This window comes from Mirounga leonina, unplaced genomic scaffold, assembly GCF_011800145.1.
Source record: "Mirounga leonina isolate KUSES-001 unplaced genomic scaffold, KU_Mleo_1.0 Mir_151, whole genome shotgun sequence".
Lineage (NCBI taxonomy): Eukaryota > Metazoa > Chordata > Mammalia > Carnivora > Phocidae > Mirounga > Mirounga leonina.
Genome location: NW_023270377.1, coordinates 14743567 through 14758253, shown reverse-complemented (window position 1 = coordinate 14758253; position 14687 = coordinate 14743567). Strand labels below are relative to the sequence as shown.

Below are 14687 nucleotides of genomic sequence, written 5' to 3'. Positions count from 1 at the left end.
GATTTAAGGATTAATTTATTAAGATGTGGCTTCATTTTATTGCCTGACAATGTGAATGTAATTTTGGAAATCATAGCACTATATCAGACGATTGCATTCCTTTTTTTTTTTTTTAAAGATTTTATTTATTTATTTGAGAGAGAGAGAATGAGAGAGCACATGAGAGGGGGGAGGGTCAGAGGGAGAAGCAGGCTCCCCGCCGAGCAGGGAGCCCGATGCGGGACTCGATCCCGGGACTCCAGGATCATGACCTGAGCCGAAGGCAGTCGCTTAACCAACTGAGCCACCCAGGCGCCCCAGACGATTGCATTCTTAATAGGGAGGACATTTCTTATAGGTCTTACAGGTGTGCAATTTTGTGATTACTTTCTGGGAGTCTTTGTCGTATTAACAAAGAGAAACTAGTTATTTTCATCACTCAAGAAAGGCTTAAGAAGTTTATTTATGCCATCCCCCCAACCCCCCCCCCCGCCCCACCCGGGTGTCTCAGTTGTTTAAGCATCTGCCTTCGGCCCAGCTCATGATCCCAGGGTCCTGGAATTGAGCCCTGCATCGGGCTCCCGGCTCAGCGGGGAGTCTGCTTCTCCCTCTCCCTCTGCCTCTCCCCACTGGCTTGTGGTCTCTCTCTCTCTCTCTCGCTCACTCTCTCTCTCTATCTCTCTCTCTCAAATGAATAAATAAAAAACTTAAAAAGAAGTTTATTTAAGGGGAAATAATAAATTAATATTTTCTTAAGTGTTGTATCTTTAAGGGTACAATAAGCTGGTTATAAAGGATCTAACCTGGAAATTTGGCCTTGTACCGTTTTCTTAGTCCTGCTGGGAGTTGTATGTGTATCTGTGTGTTTGTGTACTGGTGGGGGTGGGAGTGGGGGGAATTATGAGAGAGGCACACAGAGGAGGTCAAGTATAATTCAGTGCTCAAGCAGTCAACTCCAGTAGGATGAAATATAAGTCTCTTTAGACTTATCTGCATGATTCTGACCCTTAACTTATGCAGTTGGCTGATCTTGCCTGACATGTGGCTTTTATCTTTCCAAAAGAAGGCAAATCACACAGACAAACATTCATTGTACCCTTGCTATGTGAAAACCACGTACAAAGTAAGCTCTTTAGGGGAATACAAAGGAATATAAGGCATAGTCTTTGCCCTCTTAAAGCTTTTGATTCGACTGGTATGAAGTTAAACACCATTAAAGACAGTAATGAAGATAATGCCCACAGCAGTTAGGGGATGGGGGTGAGGTTTATCCAAAGATAACCTCAAACCTGTCCCTTCTGAAACTCCTCCTAGGGCTTCCTACATGCCTTTGAATGAATGGGAATAAAATAGCTAGTCAGTTGCGATGGACAAAGAGCCTCTTCTCGCCAGTGCAAAGCTCTTCCCAAAGGCAGTGCTTGGGTTCCAGAAGCCTAAGTGAGGACTCCCTCACCTGGCTCCTTACCCTTGACTGCAAGGCTGGACACATGGAGCCAACTCAGGGTCCATATTCCAGCCAGTGGCCGGAAAAGGAGTTGGACCAGAGAGTCCACGAGGATGGCCTACTTCAAAGATAAGGGACAGGAAGAGTTTTGCTCGCCACTCTATCTCCAAGGCCAGGCATAGAGCAGGTGCTCAACAGCTAACTAGGTGAGTTAATAATTGAATAGTACATTATGAACTGAAGGATTCTTTCTTACTCTTCATCAAGGACAGCATGGCATTGTTGTTTCTCAGGCCAAACATAAAGGATTAGACATATAGTCTTGCAGTACATAAATCACAGCCACTAGAAAATTAATTTCAATTTTAGTAAACATTTTCCCCATAAAAAAATCTTCCTTTTAAAAATAGATTTTTGGGGCACCTGGGTGGCTCAGTCGTTAAGCGTCTGCCTTCGGCTCAGGTCATGATCCCAGGGTCCTGGGATCGAGCCCCGCATTGGGCTCCCTGCTTGGCAGGGAGCCTGTTTCTCCCTCTCCCTCTACTGTTCCCCCTGCTTGTGCTCTCTCGCTCTATCAAATAAATAAATAAATAATCTTAAAACAAAATAGATTTTTCTAGAACCCTAGGAGGTTAATGTACTTAATGCACATTCACCAAGGAGATGAAACAAAGGTTATCTTTGGATAAACTCTATTTTTTTTTTACCTAAGAAAACAATTAAGTATCTCCAATGAAGTGTTTGTAGTCTGGAATACAAAGTACTAAGATTTTAATGTAATTAGGAAATTTAAACCATTAGGAAACTTTGCGGCATTACATAAATGTTAAGAAAAAAGTCCTGGGTGGGGCGCCTGGGTGGCTCAGTCGTTAAGCGTCTGCCTTCGGCTCAGGTCATGATACCAGCGTCCTGGGATCGAGTCCCACATCGGGATCCCTGCTCAGCAGGAAGCCTGCTTCTCCCTCTCCCTCTCCCACTCCCCCTGCTTGTGTTCCCTCTCTCGCTGCGTCTCTCTCTGTCAAATGAATAAATAAAATCTTAAAAAAAAAAAAAAAAAGTCCTGGGAAATGCTTTCAGATATTTTCATTTAATTATTTTTATTCTGAGAATTGCCCAACTGTCAGTTACCTTTGCTGTATATCAGAATGCAATCAATTGATTTCTTGAAACTGCTCTTTAAAAATAATGACAAGAAATCAGTCATCAGCGTGCCACGCCTAGCTCTTAGCTTCACTCATGCATGACTGACTACCCATTCTGACGGAAAGACCTCGAAAGAGAACATTTTGTATTAAGACCATTTGTATTAGAAATCACGTCTTCGGGAGCCTGTGTGGCTCAGTTGGTTGAGCGCCTGCCTTCGGCTCAGGTCATGATCCTGGAGTCCCGGGATCGAGTCCCGCATCGGGCTCCCTGCTCAGCGGGAGGCCTGCTTCTCCCTCTAACCCTCCCCCCTCTCATGTACTTTCTCGCTCTCTCAAATAAATAAATAAATATTAAAAAAAAAAAAAAGAAATCACGTCTTCTTCTCAAGGCTGTCTTCTGATTTATGGATGTCTATATTCATCAGCCCACTTTTTCTTATATCTCTAATTTGTTTTCTAAAATAAAATTTGATTTTGGGGCACCTGGGTGGCTCAGTTGGTTAAGCGACTGCCTTCGGCTCAGGTCATGATCCCAGGGTCCTGGGATCGAGTCCCACATCGGGCTCCCTGCTCCTTGGGAGCCTGCTTTTCCCTCTGCCTCCCTCTCTCTGTCTCTCATGAATAAATAAATAAAATCTTTAAAAAAAAATGCAGATAAGTGAAATAAAGTTAAATTATCCTATCCCCAAAGGTAATCACTGTTAAGACTTTGATATGTATTTTCCTTCTAGTCTTTTTTCCAAGCATAACAAAAATCATGCTTTTTAAAAATAACATAATGCCTTTTTCTTTTTTTCTTTTAAGATTTTATTTATTTGTCCGAGAGAGAGAGAGAGAGAGAGAGAGAAACAGAGAGAGAGGGAGTACAAGCAGGGGGAGGGAGAAGCCGGTTCCCCGCTGAGCAAGGAGCCAGATGCGGGGCTCAATCCCAGGACCCTGGGATCATGACCTGAGCCAAAGGCAGACCCTTAACCAACTGAGCCACCCAGGCGTCCCAACATAATGCCTTTTTCATTTGACATTTTTCCATGTCAATTTGTCTGGAATAAATGTATCACTCTAAATTATTTTACGACACTCAGATAATGGGCAATATTTTGACCTTTGAGATGAACATAGGCAGGAAAATGTTTAGACACAGTAACATAAAAAAATATAAAGGCAAAATTAATGTTGATTTTCCCTAATCTGAGAAAGTGCATTTTTCTCAGACCCTGTGGTACAGTTTGGATAAAACAGAATGAATAAATTAAAAATGACAACAGTGTCTTTGTCCTAGAGTTTCCTTTCTTTCCCCTAATAGCATTAGGGTACAAGTGAGTTTTTATATGAGAGTTGATTTTATCTATTTAGTCTTTTGGCACTTACAATGCATTTTTTTAAAATATAAAAGATGTTATTGGGTGCCTGGTTGGCTCAGTTGGTTAAGCGTCTGCCTTCAGCTCACGTCATGATCCCAGGGTCCTGGGATAGAGTCCTGCATCGGTCTCCTTGCTCAGTGGGAAGCCTGCTTCTCCCCGTGCCCCTCACCCGTGCTCTCTCTCATGCTCTTTCTCTCTCTCAAATGAATAAATAAGACATCTTTAAAAAAATAAATAAAATAAAAGATGTTATTGGGGCACCTGGGTGGTGGTTCAGTCGGTGGAGCATGTGACTCGATCTCAGGTTTATGAGTTCAACCATGCTGGGTATGGAGCCTACTTAAGAAAAAATAAACCACAACAGGGCGCCTGGGTGGCTCAGTTGGTTGGGCGACTGCCTTCGGCTCAGGTCATGATCCTGGAGTCCCTGGATCGAGTCCCACATCGGGCTCCCTGCTCGGCAGGGAGTCTGCTTCTCCCTCTGACCCTCCCCCCTCTCATGTACTCGCTCTCTCTCATTCTCTCTCTCTCAAATAAATAAATAAAATCTTTAAAAAAAAAAAAGAAAAAATAAACCACAACAAAAAAAACCAAAAGATGTTATTCCTATTAAAATTCTTTTGAATTTGTTTTTATCGGATCCCAACCTCGTAGAGGAATTGGACAATTTAATGAGTGTGACCAAAGAGGAATGACATGTTTTGGCATACAGAGCTAGTGTTTTTGAAGACAGAGAATCCAGTGGAACACCTAGAGAGACACACACACCAAAAAATAACTCCTGGGTCATAGTTCTAGAATAACCATGCCATGTTAACGATGGAGTTGCCGTCCCTGCCTCTCACCAGCGAGTAGCTGTGGGAGTAGGCAGTGCCAGCTTCTCCTCGTCTGAAAGAGCTGAGATTGGACTAGTATTTTGAAGTCTGCGACTTGTAACTCTTTCTTAAGTGTGGCAGGAAGCAAAACTCAGAGCTGTTGGTGCTTCAAAGCACTGTCGCCTGGTAGATCTGTTCCCTGTGTCGCTGCCCTTGTCTTCCTCCCAGGTCACAGCCAGCAGACATGTGGGTGACAGTGTGTGGGGGCTGAGGATTGCGCTGGGCTCTTGTGAGGCATGGATGGCGTTGCGTCAGATGCAATGGCTAAGACTGATATCCATATACATTGACACCTCTTATGAGTTCCTTGTTTGAACTACATTCTCTTGGCTTCATCAGAGGGATGGTTGGGGTGGCTTCCTACAAAGGTTTGCTTTCCACATATTTTGTATTTTGCCACAAGGATCTGGTCATTTTAGTACTGATGGTTATTATAAAGATATATATATATATTTTTTTAAGATTTTATTTATTTATTTGACAGAGAGAGAGAGATAGTGAGAGCAGGAACACAAGCAGGGGGAGTGGGAGAGCGAGAAGCAGGCTTCCCGCTGAGCAGGGAGCCCGATGCGGGGCTCGATCCCAGGACCCTGGGATCATGACCTGAGCTGAAGGCAGATGCCCAACGACTGAGCCACCCAGGAGTCCCTAAGGATATATATTTTTAAGCGTAAGTAATTATCTTTACGAGTGTCAAGAGCACAGTAATTTGTTTATTTCCAAATTAGTTTGCCTTTTTTTTTTTAGATTAATTGAATAAGAAATTATCTTTCACTAGCGATGGTTATTTTGGTTAGCAACATGACTGTCCTTATCATGAAACTGCAACTCACATGAAATAAAAACAAAACATCTATTTATAACCAATAGAATTACTTTATTATATGTTAGATGCCCATCACCAGTCCCATTTGGAATTTCTCTGAAAAATAGATTCTAGTATTTCCTGAGGGGAAAAAAAAAGCTGTTTCTCTGAATATTCTCCCCTTTTCATTAGACATTTTATCAAGTAAATGTTTCCATTTGGAACTAAGATTTCTTTAAAGGGCAAGCAAAGGCATATATGTTTTGATTTATTTAACATGTAATGTACTGAAGTTCTGAGATGTGCACAAGGTTTATGTATTTTTTTCCTTTTTTAAAATTTAAATTCAATTTAACATATAGTGTATTATTAGTTTCAGGGATAGAATTTAGTGATTCAGGGCGCCTGGGTGGCTCAGATGGTTGAGCGTCTGCCTTCGGCTCAGGTCATGATCCCAGAGTCCTGGGATTGAGTCCCGCATCGGGCTCTCTGCTCCTTGGGAGCCTGCTTCTCCCTCTGCCTCTCTCTCTCTCTCTGTCTCTCATGAATAAATAAATAAAAATCTAAAAAAAAAAAAAGAATTTAGTGATTCATCAGTTGCATATAACACCAGTGCTCATCACTTCAAGTACCCTCTTTAATGCCCATCACCCAGTTACCCCATCCTCCCACCCCTCTCCCCTCCAGCAACCCTCAGTTTGTTTCCTAGAGTTAAGAGTCTCAGGGTGCTTGGGTGGTTCAGTCGGTTAAGCATCTGCCTTGCACTCAGGTCATGATCCCGGAGTCCTGGGAGCGAGTCCCACATCAGGCTCCCTGCTCAGCGGGGAGCCTGTGTCTCCCTCTGCCCCTCCCCCTGCTCGTGCTGTCTCTCTCTTGCTAACTTTCTCTCTCAAATAAATAAATAAAATATTTTTTTATTAAATATTTTCTGTTTTTCATTTATTCATTACTAATTTTTAATGAGTACATAATGTACCATTCATTGACTATCTATATCTGTTTATTAACTATTGCCTTATTCCAGGGATTGGCAAACTATGGCCCTGCATTTGTAAATAAAGTTTTATTAGAACACAGCCATGCCCATTTATTTACATATTGTCTATGGTTATTTTTGTACTACAAACGGCACATTTGAGAAGTTTTAAGAGAGACCGTATGGTTTGTGAAGCCTAAAATATTTCTTTTCTGCCCTTTACAGAAAAAGTTTGATGACCCCTTCCTAAAACTTTTAAGTGATTATTATTTTGGCTATAACAATTAATGTCACTTGGAATCTTTGTGCATATAATTTTTTATACTTTAGGCAACATAATTGAGAGGTATTAACAAAAGTGGAATAACTAGGTCTACTTAATAAAGATGTCTTTAAAGCTGACACCGTTTCTCACTATCTCACATAATATTCTAACTATGATATAATAAGGGTGGTGGTAATAAGAATGGAAAGGAAGGCCCAGTACTTCCTTTACTTAGGTAGGAAGTAACTAATCGGTAGCACTTCTCTGGTCCCTATTAATCTAGACATGTATGTAATTTTATACTCTGGATGAGCGTATCTTTACTTTTGACTTAAAGTCAACAGTAAATGCCACATAAAAACCAATAGAAAGAAAACTGTTAATTTCGATTGGGGATTTAAAAGGAGACCAAGCAAACTCTCCAAGTGTCCAGGTGTCCATGAAACGCCACGGCAGGCTAGCTGCAGTAGCCAAAAGTCACTGAGAGGGTTGAATTAGAGAAAGGGGAGTCTCAACAATGTGTTAGCAGGGGCAGCGATGAACAACGAGGCAGCTATGAGTGGTGGACGACAGAAGAAACACACGTGTGCCACCCCTCTGAACACATCCTAAGCATCAACTTGTACTTAACTGTAATTAAACTATCTCCAGATAAGAAAGTTCTAGAGCAACTACCCTATACTTATCAACAAAAAAATTCTTCTATCTGGGAAAGTTTTAGTCTTCAAAAAGAAAAACTTATGGAATAGGACCAGCTAAGTCAACCCTAACTATCTCTGAGACAAAAGATGAACCAGGCTGGCGGATCTCAAGTCCACTCTCACAGTAAGCATCAGGAAGTATAGATGTCATCTTCTAAGGGAAATATTCTGAGGGTCTGGCAGCATAAATCCATCAGTAAGTCTATAATAGGCTATTGTGGAATCGGACTCCACTATGGCCAAAGTAAAAGACATTGGCAAATCTGGATCACCTTGCAATTTTCGAGATGCCTTCAGATCTCCCTTATCCTGTTATGGCTGAGGGAAGCACTGATGGATGTAGGCACCACAGTCTGTAATCCTTCTCCTTCTATCTCAGTACCGACAAGGCAGATGAGCTGGAGATCTGGTAATCCAACACAATTTACTTCATGCCAACTTTTACTCTCCAGGAGGTCCAGGTAAACCAAGAATGCTATGCAAACTTGGCTGGCATCTCCCATATCTAATTCCATCATTTCTAAATACTTTGGGTGGGTGCCCATCCAGGCGTCCTCCGGGGCCCATGAGTGGGCGGCACCGAGCCCGGCCCAGACCGCTGCAGCCCGGAGTGGGCTCGGAATCGCCGCGCTCCGCCATGCCGGGCAGGGCGTCGAGTGGGTGGTGCACCATCAAATATATATTTTTCAAGAGTCTCTTATGATTTGCCTCCCTCCCTGTTTTCATATTATTTTATTTTTCCTTCCCTTCCCCTATGTTCACCTGTTTTGTTTCTTAAATTCCACATATGAGTGAAATCATGTGGTATTTGTCTTTCTTAGACTTACTTCACTTAGCAAGATACCCTCTAGTTCCATCCACGTCGTTGGCAGTGGGTCACCGTTCTCTCAAAGACGACTGTTGGCTTGAGGTCTAACCTGCATATCTGCCTAAGGGACTCCTATGTAGGTAGACCCTAGATCTCCTGAGAGGAGCAGTGATGAAAGTAGGATCGGTGGCCCGGCCCTCAGGGCCCTCACATTAACGCTCTCAAAGCAAAACCAGAAACAAGCCTGCCTTAACTTGTAAGTGGGCTGGCCTGTGCTTCCAGAAGACCAGGCATGAGACAGGGGCGCTTCAGTTAACAGGTGTCAGAGTTTGGAACCATGATTAATTGCTAGCAGGGGCCAGCAGTCCTCTTGAGGGTGCTAAGAGTGGAATGGTAGCTCCCCAGCATCCACAGCAGGAAGAAGTAGAAACTGAAGGTCCGACCCTCCTGTGTAAGGCTAAAAAGTAAGCTGGAATTCTCTGAGAGGCCACAGCATTTATTACTAGGCAATGGCGGCAGTAGCTACAATAGTAATACAGCCGTTTCTACTTACTCATGGTCGTTCTACAAAGTCACTGTAAACTTCGAGTTAGCAAACCCTGGACCATTACGCCCAGGTGTAATCTGTGAGCTTCTGGTAAGATTTTTATCAACCAACCAATATGTGACCAGTTTTATGTGTGAATTCACAGTCAACAGCTCCATAATGCACGGCTGAAGGAACCACACCTAACACAGGAGTCCTCTGTGCGTTAGGGACCCTCGGGAGCTCTTCGGCACCACACTTGGGGGCCATTTTAAACAGCAAAATCGACAAGAAAAGCGCAAAACTTCAAACGATGTGGCACTAAATGGACCACGGAAAGGACACTTGTTTGCAGTCTGAGAGCTGTAATGAGAAAGCAGAGTGTCCCCTTGTCTGAGCTCAGCTGAGAACGTGTGCCAAGAGCATGGCAAGTATTGACTTCGGGATTAGAATAAATTTTAGCAAGTAGGGCACCTGTGAAGACTGAGGAGTGAGTGTGATTGTCATCACTGAGGGGACAAAAAGTCCTCTCTCCCTGTGAGGAACACAGCCGACCACAGAAGCGAGGAGAGAGGCGTGAGGGGCCTTGTGGGGCCTTGTGGGGCCTTGTGGGGCCAGCCTGGGCTCTCCGGCTGGTATTCCGCGGCCCCACTAGCCAGGTCATGGGATTTCTGTGGGCCTCAGTTTCCTTATCAGTGAAATGGACATAATTCCTGACCTCCATACGTTCAAGGGGATGCTCTGAAGTTAAACTATAGGAAGCCTTTGAAGAAGTCAGAATAAATGAGAAAGAAAACAAATCCGAGGCCTCCAGTGGTTATTTCTGTGTGAGAATAGTAAAGGCAATTTTTATTTCCTTCTTTGTACGTCTATGAATTATTTCACGCTGCTTTCTATTGAGTGTGCATGTTTCTAATCCAACACAGCTTGAAAAGGAAAAAGCGCCCACGAGAGTGACGTTAATTCATAGGAACCTGCTCCGAAAAAGGACTGTGACAGAGAAGAAGGTGTTGGTTTTCCACGAAATAAATCAATATATGCGCTGGGTTCATAAACCCAAGTGAAATTCCTACGTGCTTGGTCGTGTGAGGAAAAACAAGTCCCACCTGGTTTGGGTAGTTCATCTTGTGTCAGAGCTTCTTTTATAACATTTCGGAGGGACTCCTGCACCTCGCTGACCGTGCCGGCCTGCCCGCCTCCTGGGGCTGTCAGCGCCGCCCTTGACTTCATTGGTACTGGGAGAAAAACAGAGGGAGGAGGGCTGAGTTATCCTCCCCGTCCTCACAGCAACCCCGGAGAAAGGGAACGCAGAGCAGCGTATGGCGGGAGTCTGCACTGTGTGTCCTCTTGATTTAGTGATGCAGTTTGTAAAATATCAGGCTCGTCTGTTCTCTTGGCTCCAGGAACTGCCTCAGTTCACTGTTTTGGAAGCACACATTCCTCTCGGCGCTGTTGAACAAAGAACAGGTTTGTCTCACTCAGAAGTTCACTGCCTTCCCTAAACAATTGTTTACACACTTCTCCCTGTCTGTCCTTTCCACTGGACACGGATGCGTTAGCTTTTTCTGGTCCAGACTGTCCCCGGGTGTAGCGGAGGGCATTTCCATCGTTGTGATGTTTTGTGATAGAGATGGTTGGTTCTCCAGGCTAGGTAATATGATCCTAAAAGAGATTAGAGAACAAAGCCTAAGCCCTCCAGCTCTGGCCTCTGGCTTACATAAAACACAAACCTGGTTGATGTATTGGATCTGTTCCCGGACAATTAGGTCTCCTGAAAAATTCAGCAGGAGCATCCCTGTTTACATATTTAAAGGCATGTTAGATATGCCAGATTGGAAACAGAAAAAACAAACAAAAAACACCTTGCAGAAATAATAAAAAAGGATTGCATGGTTATTATCTAAGAAGAAGAAATGTCATTAGTGTCTACCCAAGGGAACATTGTTTTAACATTAATTCTGTTTACATAACTAATGGACTGTGTTAGGTGGATTTAGAACATTAACTAAGTATGTCCCATGCAGAAATCCGTACAGATTTCACATAAAAGTCTGTAGTTTCACAATAATCCTTCAAAAGGGCACTTGAAAGGAACTCAGAAATGCTAGCCCGTTTGGTGAGAGAGTAGCAAGCAGCAGGAGTTTGGGGTAATTAACAGGCTGGATGGAATCTTTTTGTACCTCTGCAAATTACTTAGAGCAATGTAGATGAGATCTGTTCCTAGAACTGTCCAAATGCACGAAATTTTATTTAAGCCATTCACAGTTTTGTATCAGGATTAATTACAAAGACGTTGCTTTCTATAGTTCTTTTTTATATTAAAAAAATCCATGATTATACTGCTATTTGAGAATCACTAGAAAGCACTTACATGAGGGAAACAGTTAATCCTAATCAGAAAGAAGGAAATTTGGTTGTGGCATTTGTAAGAATACTCTTGGAGGGAAACTCAGTCTGGACCCTGACAAAACTGATGAGGACAGCCCTGGAGGAAACCAGTCTGTTTACCTCTCTATTATTTCACCTAAAAATCCCTATTTGATTATATTTCATATAAACTAGGTACAATGCAGACATCTGAGAAGAGTCCTGATTGTTGCATTCTCAGACTGTTGGAATTCCATGAACAAGGGGAAGAAAGAGATAAACAAGTGAAAATAAAATAAGTCATGGGCCATCAGACAAAGTTTTGGTTTCAAGGAACATTCAAATGAATATACAGGCAAAGTATCTTTGCTGACATGGATAAAATACACCTTTCTTTTGAAGCATGGCACGTAAGTGGATGTCAAGAAGAGATAAAGGGAGGGTTGGCTGAGCTCAGAGGGACCCCTGACATCATCCCACCAGCCTCGTCATCTTAAAGCTAGAGACACTGATGGGCACCTGGGTGGCTCAGATGGTTAAGCGTCTGCCTTTGGCTCAGGTCATGATCTCAGGGTCCTGGGATCGAGTCCCACATCGGGTTCCCTGCTCAGTGCAGAGCCTGCTTCTCCCTCTCCCTCTGCCACTCCCTCTGCTTGTGCTCTTCTATCTCTCTGTCAAATAAATAAATAAAATCTTAAAAAAAAAAAAGCTAGAGACACTGAAACCCCCAAGAACTAATGTGACTTACCCAGCTGAGGCTTTTTCCCCGCACGCCTCACCTCTCTTGAAATAAAACACACTAAAGAACCCAGCAGTTCATAGGCTGCCTCTTGACTAGAAGGAAGAACAAAACGAAGGAAAGAAGGGAGAGGGGGAGATCCTTGTTCAAAGAGGATACCATTCTTCCTGTGGCTCAGCCCAAAGCCCCCGAAGGAAATTTTTCTTCAATTTCAGGCTGCCTCTCCATCCGCCCTCTTACTCCTTGTTATCTATGCTGATATCAGTTACTGACGTTCTGTGCCCAATTAAAAATGAAATGAACATGAGGATAGAATGTAAGAAAATGGGGGTGCCTGGGTGGCTCAATTGGTTGAGCGTCTGCCTTCGGCTTGGGTCATGATCCCAGGGTCCTGGGATCGAGCCCCACTTCGGGCTCCTGCTCCGTGGGAAGCCTGCTTCTCCCTCTGCCCCTCCTCCTCCCCCTGCTCGTGTACTCTCGCTCTCTGACAAATAAATAAAATCTTAAAAAAAAAAGGAAAGGTGGATAGAAAGTAAATTTTAAAAAAAGAATGTAAGAAAATGTTACAGACGGGCGCCTGGGTGGCTCAGTCGTTAAGCGTCTGCCTTTGGCTCAGGTCATGATCCCAGGGTCCTAGGATCGAGTCTCATATCGGGCTTCCTGCTCTGTGGGAAGCCTGCTTCTCCCTCTCCCACTCCCCCTGCTTGTGTTCCCTCTCTCACTGTGTCTCTGTCAAGTAAATAAATAAAATCTTTAAAAAAAAAAAAAAAGAAAATGTTACAGACAGCACATGATATATCCATATTGGAGAAGAATACATTGGCTGTTTAAATTTTAATTCTAATGAACCCATTCTCTTACCCCCCCAAAAAATGTTTATGAGGGTGCATAAATGCTAACCTAATAAAATATGCTCCCCATGACCTGAATGTCCCTAATATTAATTAGCAGGAGGATGAATGCCTGCAAGCCTGACAGAATGATTTAGGAGTCTTGGGTTTTGTCTCTGATTTGTCGTGTGACCCTGGGCATCTCACTATGCTTTTGCTGTAGCTTCTCAGTCCATAAAAAGGATGGTAAAATTACCCACTGAGGTAACCTCAAAGAAGTGTCGATGCCGATGACTGATCCTGATGCAGATGATGGCTTACACACCTGAGATTAAAGGCAGGGTAGAAAAATGTAAAGTCATTGCCGTTGTAATCACTGTTGCTGTTCCTGCACCAGAAGCAGCGTTGGTGCATCTGCTGCCACTCAACACCAGCTCCCTGCAAAGCACCCCCCAAGGATGCAGGGTGGCTTCCCCACGTGCTCCCAGCCACGGCTTGTCTCAGACTTTTCATTCATCCATTGGGTCATTCACCTAGGCACTCATTTATTTATTTTTTTTAAGACTATTTATTTATTTATTTATTTATTTATTTATTTATTTATTTGACAGACTGAGAGCGAAAGAGAGCACACAAGCAAGGGGAGCAGCAGAGGGAGAGGGAGAAGCAGGCTCTCCGCTGAGCGGGGAGCCCGACGCGGGGCTCGATCCCAGGACCCTAGGATCATGACCCCGGCAGAAGGGAGATTCTTAACCGACTGAGCCACCCAGGTGCCCCTAGGCACTCATTTATTTATCTAACAAGTACTTTCTGAGTTCCTGGGATGCTATATATACGGTGCTAGATACCAAGATACAGTTTTGAATAAGACAACCCCCCTAATGACACTAAATTTCTTCTAATACCTCTTCTCTTTTCCTGGACCCTGTTTGCTTGTCTCCTGTTGCAGATGTGGACATTGAGGTGACAAAGCTCCCCAGACCAGTGTTCATTTGGAAAGTGGAGGAGGTACCTCTCTCCCTCTATGTGTTGGCACTAGCTTGAGACCTGTGACAGTGCGTATGATTCTTAATCACGACCGATACTGCCTCCGGAATGATTTTCTGTGCTTGTTTTTCATATCTCATTTAATCATACTCAACAAGGTAGGTACAATTACTAACGCTTCTTGGCAGATGAAGAAACTGAGGCATAGGAGGTTTAAAGTAACCTGACCAAGTGCTAAGACCAGTTCATGATTGAACTGGTATTTTGGGGTTTAAAACCAGAATTACCTGGCGCAGTGTTGCCTCTTTGTCTCAAGGAAGTTTTACTGAACTGCCTGTTTTGTATTTAACTTACAGCCCCTCTCTACCCGACCCCTTCCTTCTCGCCTCTATAAGATGGATAGTCACCACGGAGACTGTTCCAGACCGAAATGTGAGCAAGAGGCTTGGTACTCTCCCAGGGAGCATTCCTCTCCTCCTCCCCAGGGTTGAGGACTTTGCTCCTGGGTCAAGCCTCTTGGGCATGGTTCCCTCTTCCCTTAGTAGAGGCTCTTTCTCAGGAGGAGGCTCCCAGCCCTTCATGCATATGGACCTCTGGCAGGCAGTTCTAGTCCTGGATACCACTGCCCTGTGCTGAATTAGGACAGTACATCGGCGATTCCAAGAAGTAGGCAATCCATAGAAGTTTGAGGGATCTAGGTTTTTGTTAATTCTAATAAGGATATCAGCAAAACACCTTCATGATTGCTGAGGTGAACAAGCCTCATTAGGTCACACCCCATTCTAGCTGCACACTTTTTTTTTTTTAAGTGTTATATTCTTTGGGCATGACCAATGGATGCATGGATGCAGTTGTTGTGACAGAGAAACAAGGCCATTC

The 14687-nt window shown here is 43.6% G+C and overlaps 1 pseudogene; it reads right to left on the bottom strand.

Moving 5' to 3' along the window:
- Positions 1-7655: 7655 nt before the first annotated feature.
- On the bottom strand, positions 7656-8190 carry LOC118011737 (annotated as a pseudogene).
- Between the last annotated feature and the right edge of the window lie 6497 nt (positions 8191-14687).